The sequence below is a fragment of the Bufo bufo genome, chromosome 4 (assembly GCF_905171765.1).
Source record: "Bufo bufo chromosome 4, aBufBuf1.1, whole genome shotgun sequence".
In the NCBI taxonomy this organism is placed as follows: Eukaryota; Metazoa; Chordata; class Amphibia; order Anura; family Bufonidae; genus Bufo; species Bufo bufo.
In genome coordinates, this window is record NC_053392.1 from 270743552 (window position 1) to 270752836 (window position 9285).

At 45.1% G+C, this 9285-nt stretch overlaps 1 protein-coding gene across 4 annotated transcripts in view; it reads right to left on the reverse strand.

Moving 5' to 3' along the window:
- The window catches only part of ZNF451 (zinc finger protein 451), a 75494-nt gene extending 70969 nt beyond the window's left edge, over positions 1-4525 (reverse strand). For 2 of the 4 annotated variants that reach the window (XM_040428607.1, XM_040428610.1), the window contains exon 1: positions 4128-4328. The gene's annotated coding sequence lies outside the window, so the exon portion shown is untranslated. Of the gene's footprint in view, positions 1-4127 lie in introns of all 4 variants that reach the window. The other 2 variants (XM_040428609.1, XM_040428608.1) reach the window with 2 other exon arrangements.
- Between the last annotated feature and the right edge of the window lie 4760 nt (positions 4526-9285).

The following is a 9285-nucleotide window of genomic DNA, read 5'->3' on the forward strand; positions in this document are numbered from 1 at the left end:
GGACAGCAATGTGGATAGCTCTTTTACCAGAATAATTTTAGCAACTGCATTTGAACAGTGACAAATGCAGTACAATAGGGTGGTTTATGACCTAAACAGTCCTAATAGAATCTGGGTGGCTGATTCATTTACCCACCGTTTTAGTCACACTTTTCATACATCAGGTGCCCTTCTCTTTGTTTATAGGAGTTTTCCTGTACTTTTATATTGGTGGCCTATCCTTGTACCTCCAATGTTGGAAGCAAATGGGAGCAGTGCTACAGCAACTAGTTCCAACCACTACACAGGAGAAAGAGCTCTGAATTTCCAGCACCATCTGCAGCTACAAAAAGTACTGGAAAACCCTTTTAAAGTGTTGCTGAATTTATTAAAACATTTCTGGCTGCGTTCTAGCGCTGAGTTCCAGGTCCAAACATAATCAAAGTCATCACCAATTAACGTTGCCTTTCCTTCTCCCTGCGCCTCCACACTTACAGCCACAAGGCCAGAGCGAGCATAAGGGCTATTGAGCCTATTTGAGTCTATTGAGGAAAAAAAAAAACACACACTTGCAGGCTGGGCTGTGAACTAAAGCAGAAAAGGGGGCATAATCCGAATCAGTGGTAGAAAGCCGTCATACCCTTCATTAACCCCTCACTGTACGTCACTGGGCTAGAATCTGGATTATCTGATTGTGCTCCTAGTACTCTCTACAAATAAGTTCTCCCCATTTGGCCAATTTTTATAATGGCAACTACAAATAAGAAACCAAAAGTTGACAGTGAGGGACGCCGCTTCCAGGACAGGTGGAAAGTGGAATATTTTTTCACTGAAATACGGAATCACTGTGTTTGGCCTATTGCACACGAACGTATGGCTTTTTCAGTGTTTTGCGGTCCGTTTTTCACTGATCCGTTGTTCCGTTTTTTGTTTCCGTTGTGTGTCCGTTTTTCCGTATAGCATATACAGTATACAGTAATTACATAGATAAAATTGGGCTGGACATAACATTTTCAATAGATGGTTCAGCAAAAAACGGAACGGAAACGGAAGACTTACGGATGCATTTCCGTATGTGTTCGGTTTTTTTTGCGGACCCATTGACTTGAATGTAGCCACGGAACGTGATTTGCGGGCAATAATAGGACATGTTCTATGTTAGAACGGAATGGAAAAACGGAAATACAAGAACGGAATGCATACGGAGTACATTCCGTTTTTTTCGCGGAACCATTGAAATGAATAGTTCCGTATACGGAACGCAAAAAACGGCCGTGTGCAGGAGGCCTTTGTCTAATATGCCAAGAGACTGTGGCTGTGAATAAGGAATTTAATGTCAAGAGACACTACCAGTCGAGACACAGCACATACGACAAGCTAACAGGGTGCGACCGCAGTGACAAGGTGAAGCAACTTGAAAGTGTTTTAATGTCACAACAGCGATTTTTTACAAGAGCCTGTGAGTCAAATGAAAATGCCACAAGGGCTAGCTATGAGGTAGCAACGTTAATTGCTAAAAATTGCAAATCTTTTGCTGAGGGTGACTTTATTAAAGAATGCGTTATGAAAATGGTGCAGAATATCTGTCCCGAGAAGAAGTCAGAGTTTTCCAATATTTGCCTGGCTCGTAACACTGTAGAAGAAATTTCATCAGATATTAAAGAGACAGTTAACTTCAAAAGGAGTTGATTTTGACTTCTTTTCAATAGCCTGTGATGAAAGCACGGACCTCTCCGACACTGAGAGGGGTGGACGATGAAATGAATGTGACTGAAGAGCTACTTGACCTCCAGAGCCTTAAAGAGGACCTTTCACTAGTGTAGAAACTAAAAACTAACTATATCAGTGGGCAGAGCGGCGCCCAGGGGTCCCCCTGCACTTACTAGTATGTCTGGACGCCGCTCCGTTCGCCCGGTATAGGCTCCGGTGTCTGCGCTCCCTCTGTTGTACTGGAGTGATTTTTTGTATGAGGCGTGTCCCTTGCTGCAGCGCTGGCCAATCGCAGCGCACAGCTCACAGCCAGCCAACTGGATAAGAGCCGTTTTAAAGAGATTCGAACATTGGCAAAGAAAATGCTGAGCTTGTTTGGCTCAACATATTTGTGTGAGAAGACATTCTCTGTTATGAACCTTAACAAGAAATCGCATGCGGACAAGACTAAGTGACTCTCACTTGCGTGATATTTTGCGCATCAAAACCACAGCCTTTGAACCAGATCTAGCCTATCTGCTGCAGTCCAGATCTCAGTTTCACCCTTCACATTAGTGCAGGCAAGATTTTTTCAGTTGAAATTAATACATTGTAAAATCTCAGTTAAAGGGAACCTGTCATCAACTTTATGGTAATCTCACTGAGGGCAGCATAAATTAGTGACAGAAATGCTGATGTCAGCGGTGTGCCCCTCATGAGCGAAAAGTAAGTGGTTGATGAGAACCAGCATCATAATCATTGCAGCCAGGGCCTTGAAAAGAGTCACATCTACCTGAGAAGAATCCTGGTTATTCATAATCTCCTGCTCTCCCCGTCCATCTGCTGATGATTGGCAGTTCTCTCCTAGACAGAAAGGGAACTAGGTAGAAGACTGTCAGTCATCAGCAGGCGGGCGGGAGAGCAGGAATCTATCACTAACCAGGACTCTTCGCAGGTGGCCGTGACTCTTTTCCAGGCCCAGTCTGCAATGATTGTGATGTTGGTTCTCGGCAACCACTTACTTTTAACTTATAAATGACAGACCGCTGAAATCAACTCACCTGTCTCTACTTTATACTGCCTTTAGTATAGTATGGGCGGAATAAAGTTGATAACAGGTTCCCTTCAATGTCAGTTGGTCAATCAGTTATAAATATATTTGAACATATGAGTATACTTGGTGTTATGTTCCAGTTCACATTTTTGGAATTTAAAAGTTAACAGACAACCTTGTAATGTACTGTTTCCGACATATTTCTGCCTCCTGTTTTTTATATTGAGTGATTTAACACCTGTTTAGATTTGTCATCCAAGTCACAAAATGAAAGGGATGCCGTTTGCAATAAAATTTGCATAAAATAGTTAATTTGCATGTAATTTTAATGGTTCAAAGAATGTTGGGCAAAATGGTCGGCCCTCGCACATGTTCACTTTATCAAATCTGGCCCTCCTCGAAAAAAGTTTGGACACCCCTGCCCTAATGCATTCTGAATGCAAAAGGATCCGCTCAGAATGCATCAGTTTGGCTCCGTTCTGTCTCCATTCCGCTTTGGATGCGGACACCTAAACGCTGCTTGCAGCGTTTTGGTGTCCGTCTGACAAAACTGAGCCAAACGGATCTGTCCTGGCACACAATGTAAGTCAATGGGGACGGATCCGTTTTCTATGACATAATAGAAAATGGATCTGTCCTCCATTGACTTTCAATGGTGTTCAAGACGGATCTGTCTTGGCTATGTTAAAGATAATACAAACGGATCCATTCTGAACGGATGCAGACGTTTGTATTATCTGAACGGATCCGCACCAAACGCGAGTGTGAAAGTAGCCAGATGCATTCTGAGCAGATCCTTTTCCATTCAGAATGCATTAGAATGCAAACTGATCCGTTTTGGACCGCTTGCGAGAGCCCTGAACGGATCTCACAAACGGAAAGCCAAAACGCAAGTGTGAAAGTAGCCTATGAGCCCATCTTCAGCTAATGACAGCTATACAACCTAAGGGTACAGAACTCAGCCGATGGTCTCTGCCCCTTCCTGGGGGTCTCAGAAACCAAACCACCGCTAAGCAAAACTTCCGGCATGTCAAAAGTTTTAGAGTACGGATGAGCGAACTTGTGTTTTCAAGTCCGGCGTATCTAAGAATTCAGTTTTGGAGTCCGCTATAACTTATGGTTAGTGTTGAGCGAACTTGTGTTTTAAGTTCGGCGTCTAAAGTTCGGGTTATCGAAGAATCGCGTTAAGGATTCTAAATAACGTTATGGTCCGTGGTAGCGAAATCCATAACGGGATTCTTCGATAACCAGAATTTTAGACACCGAATTTAAAACACAAGTTCGCTCAACACTACTTATGGTCCGTGGTAGCAGAAGCTATAAGGGAATTCTTCGATAACCTGAACCTCGTACTCCTCAACACTATCTGTTATACACAGAGCTTACATATATCAATCAGCCTCACCTTCCTGCACAAGACTGAGCACTGGTGATTTCACAAGGGAGGAAGACACCAGACAACATGGAGGACCAGTGACACCAGAGGATCACACTATACAATGCACTGATGTCACCCAAGCCATGCAAGAACAGCTATTGGCCAGGAAACTTCCAGATGGCAGACAGATCTGACTACTCACAGTGAACCCGGACACCCTCGTATCTCCAGGTATACGGCCTCCCCCCCCAAACTCACTTCTATTTCCCCCTCCACCCGTTACCGCCCGGCAGCCGCTTCCTCTCGCGGGATGTGTACTGTCACAGTTTCCCGCGCAACTTGCACGTTAATTCCAGACAACGTCACTGAGACAGCGACAAACAGCGGTGCAGGAATGTCGGGAAATGTAGTCCCCTGGCATTGACAGACCCACGTGCCTACAGGGGGCAGGGTCTCCACGCTAAGCACGGCAGTACGTCACGGGAGACAGCAGGGTGGAGAGGGCGGCGCCTAGAATGTATGGGATTCTGAGCGAATGCAGCCCCACCCCTAACTGGTTCCAGGAGCAAATGTGCTCCACTAAAACAACAACCCTTAGGCCCCTTGCAGACTGACGTCATGGATTTGGTCTGCATGTGTTGTGGGAAACCCGCGCACGCAATTTCAGTCAATTTTGTCTGTGTTTTTTTCCGCGTGAGTGCAAAACGTTTTAATGCGTTTTGCACGCGCGTGATAAAAAAAAACTTAATGTGGTACCCAGACCCGAACCTGGACTTCTTCACTGAAGTTCGGGTTTGGGTTCGGTGTTCTGTAGATGTTATTATTTTACCTTATAACATGGTTATAAAGGAAAATAATAGCATTCTGAATACAGAATGCATAGTAAAATGTTGCTTGAGAGGGTTAAAAAAAATATATAATTACTCACCTCGTCCATTTGTTCGCGCAGCCGGCATCGTCTTCTTTCATCTTTCAGGACCTGCAAAAGGACCTTTGATGACGTAATTTGGTGACATCAGCACAGGTCATTCAGAAGGACCTGCGCGAACAAGTGGATGTGGTGAGTAATTTTTTTTTATTTTTTAACTTCAAGGGACATTTTACTTAGCATTCTGTATTAACCACCTCCGGACCGCTGTACGCACAGACGCGTCCTGGAGGTGGTTGATTCATTCCGAGTGGACGCATATACGCGTCATCTCGCGAGACGCGAGATTTCCTGTGAACGCGCGCACACAGGCGCGCGCGCTCCCAGGAACGGAAGGTAAGAGAGTTGATCTCCAGCCTGCCAGCGGCGATCGTTCGCTGGCAGGCTGGAGATGTGTTTTTTTTAACCCCTAACAGGTATATTAGACGCTGTTTTGATAACAGCGTCTAATATACCTGCTACCTGGTCCTCTGGTGGTCCCCTTTGTTTGGATCGACCACCAAAGGACACAGGTAGCTCAGTAAAGTAGCACCAAGCACCACTACACTACACCCCCCCCCGTCACTTATTAACCCCTTATTAGCCCCTGATCACCCCATATAGACTCCCTGATCACCCCATATAGACTCCCTGATCACCCCCCTGTCATTGATTACCCCCCTGTCATTGATCAACCCCCTGTAAAGCTCCATTCAGATGTCCGCATGATTTTTACGGATCCACTGATAGATGGATCGGATCCGCAAAACGCATCCGGACGTCTGAATGAAGCCTTACAGGGGCATGATCAATGACTGTGGTTATCACCCCATATAGACTCCCTGATCACCCCCCTGTCATTGATCACCCCCCTGTCATTGATTACCCCCCTGTAAAGCTCCATTCAGACGTCCGCATGATTTTTACGGATCCACTGATAGATGGATCGGATCCGCAAAACGCATCCGGACGTCTGAATGAAGCCTTACAGGGGCATGATCAATGACTGTGGTGATCACCCCATATAGACTCCCTGATCACCCCCCTGTAAAGCTCCATTCAGATGTCCGCATGATTTTTACGGATCCACTGATAGATGGATCGGATCCGCAAAACGCATCCGGACGTCTGAATGAAGCCTTACAGGGGCATGATCAATGACTGTGGTTATCACCCCATATAGACTCCCTGATCACCCCCCTGTCATTGATCACCCCCCTGTCATTGATTACCCCCCTGTAAAGCTCCATTCAGACGTCCGCATGATTTTTACGGATCCACTGATAGATGGATCGGATCCGCAAAACGCATCCGGACGTCTGAATGAAGCCTTACAGGGGCATGATCAATGACTGTGGTTATCACCCCATATAGACTCCCTGATCACCCCCCTGTCATTGATCACCCCCCTGTCATTGATCACCCCCCTGTCATTGATTACCCCCCTGTAAAGCTCCATTCAGACGTCCGCATGATTTTTACGGATCCATTGATAGATGGATCGGATCCGCAAAACGCATCCGGACGTCTGAATAAAGCCTTACAGGGGCATGATCAATGACTGTGGTTATCACCCCATATAGACTCCCTGATCACCCCCCTGTCATTGATTACCCCCCTGTAAAGCTCCATTCAGACGTCCGCATGATTTTTACGGATCCACTGATAGATGGATCGGATCCGCAAAACGCATCCGGACGTCTGAATGAAGCCTTACAGGGGCATGATCAATGACTGTGGTGATCACCTCATATAGACTCCCTGATCACCCCCCTGTCATTGATTACCCCCCTGTCATTGATCACCCCCCTGTAAAGCTCCATTCAGACGTCCGCATGATTTTTACGGATCCACTGATAGATGGATCGGATCCGCAAAACGCATACGGACGTCTGAATGAAGCCTTACACGGGCGTGATCAATGACTGTGGTTATCACCCCATATAGACTCCCTGATCACCCCCCTGTCATTGATCACCCCCCTGTCATTGATCACCCCCCTGTCATTGATCACCACCCCTGTCATTGATCACCCCCCCTGTCATTGATCACCCCCCCTGTCATTGATCACCCCCCTGTCATTGATCACCCCCCTGTCATTGATCACACCCCTGTCATTGATCAACCCCCTGTCATTGATCAACCCCCCTGTCATTGATCACCCCCCTGTCATTGATCACCCCCCTGTAAGGCTCCATTCAGACATTTTTTTGGCCCAAGTTAGCGGAATTATTATTTTTTTTTCTTACAAAGTCTCATATTCCACTAACTTGTGACAAAAAATTAAATCTCACATGAACTCACCATACCCCTCACGGAATCCAAATGCGTAAAATTTTTTAGACATTTATATTCCAGACTTCTTCTCACGCTTTAGGGCCCCTAGAATGCCAGGGCAGTATAAATACCCCACATGTGACCCCATTTCGGAAAGAAGACACCCCCAGGTATTCCGTGAGGGGCATATTGAGTCCATGAAAGATTGAAATTTTTGTCCCAAGTTAGCGGAACGGGAGACTTTGTGAGAAAAAAATAAAAAATATCAATTTCCGCTAACTTGTGCCAAAAAAAAAAAATTTCTATGAACTCGCCATGCCCCTCATTGAATACCTTGGGGTGTCTTCTTTCCAAAATGGGGTCACATGTGGGGTATTTATACTGCCCTGCCCTCCTAAAAGGAATTTGGGCCCCTTTGCGCATCTAGGCTGCAAAAAAGTGTCACACATCTGGTATCGCCGTACTCAGGAGAAGTTGGGGAATGTGTTTTGGGGTGTCATTTTACATATACCCATGCTGGGTGAGATAAATATCTTGGTCAAATGCCAACTTTGTATAAAAAAAATGGGAAAAGTTGTCTTTTGCCAAGATATTTCTCTCACCCAGCATGGGTATATGTAAAAAGACACCCCAAAACACATTCCCCAACTTCTCCCGAGTACGGAGATACCAGATGTGTGACACTTTTTTGCAGCCTAGGTGGGCAAAGGGGCCCATATTCCAAAGAGCACCTTTCGGATTTCACTGGTCATTTACCTACTTACCACACATTAGGGCCCCTGGAAAATGCCAGAGCAGTATAACTACCCCACAAGTGACCCCATTTTGGAAAGAAGACACCCCAAGGTATTCCGTGAGGGGCATGGCGAGTTCCTAGAATTTTTTATTTTTTGTCACAAGTTAGTGGAAAATGATGATTTTTTTTTTTTTTTTTTTTTTTCATACAAAGTCTCATATTCCACTAACTTGTGACAAAAAATAAAAACTTCCATGAACTCACTATGCCCATCAGCGAATACCTTGGGGTCTATTCTTTCCAAAATGGGGTCACTTGTGGGGTAGGTATAATGCCCTGGTATTTTAGGGGCCCAAATGTGTGGTAAGGAGTTTGAAATCAAATTCTGTAAAAAATGACGAGTGAAATCCGAAAGGTGCTCTTTGGAATATGGGCCCCTTTGCCCACCTAGGCTGCAAAAAAGTGTCACACATCTGGTATCTCCGTACTCAGGAGAAGGTGGGGAATGTGTTTTGGGGTGTCATTTTACATATACCCATGCTGGGTGAGATAAATATCTTGGTCAAATGCCAACTTTGTATAAAAAAATGGGAAAAGTTGTCTTTTGCCAAGATATTTCTCTCACCCAGCATGGGTATATGTAAAAAGACACCCCAAAACACATTCCCCAACTTCTCCTGAGTACGGAGATACCACATGTGTGGCACTTTTTTGCAGCCTAGGTGGGCAAAGGGGCCCATATTCCAAAGAGCACCTTTTGGATTTCACTGGTCATTTACCTACTTACCACACATTAGGGCCCCTGGAAAATGCCAGGGCAGTATAAATACCCCACAAGTGACCCCATTTTGGAAAGAAGACACCCCAAGGTATTCCGTGAGGGGCATGGCGAGTTCCTAGAATTTTTTATTTTTTGTCACAAGTTAGTGGAAAATGATGATTTTTTTTTTTTTTTTTTTTTTTTCATACAAAGTCTCATATTCCACTAACTTGTGACAAAAAATAAAAACTTCCATGAACTCACTATGCCCATCAGCGAATACCTTGGGGTCTCTTCTTTCCAAAATGGGGTCACTTGTGGGGTAGTTATACTGCCCTGGCATTCTAGGGGCCCAAATGTGTGGTAAGGAGTTTGAAATCAAATTCTGTAAAAAATGACGAGTGAAATCCGAAAGGTGCTCTTTGGAATATGGGCCCCTTTGCCCACCTAGGCTGCAAAAAAGTGTCACACATCTGGTATCGCCGTACTCAGGAGAAGTTGGGGA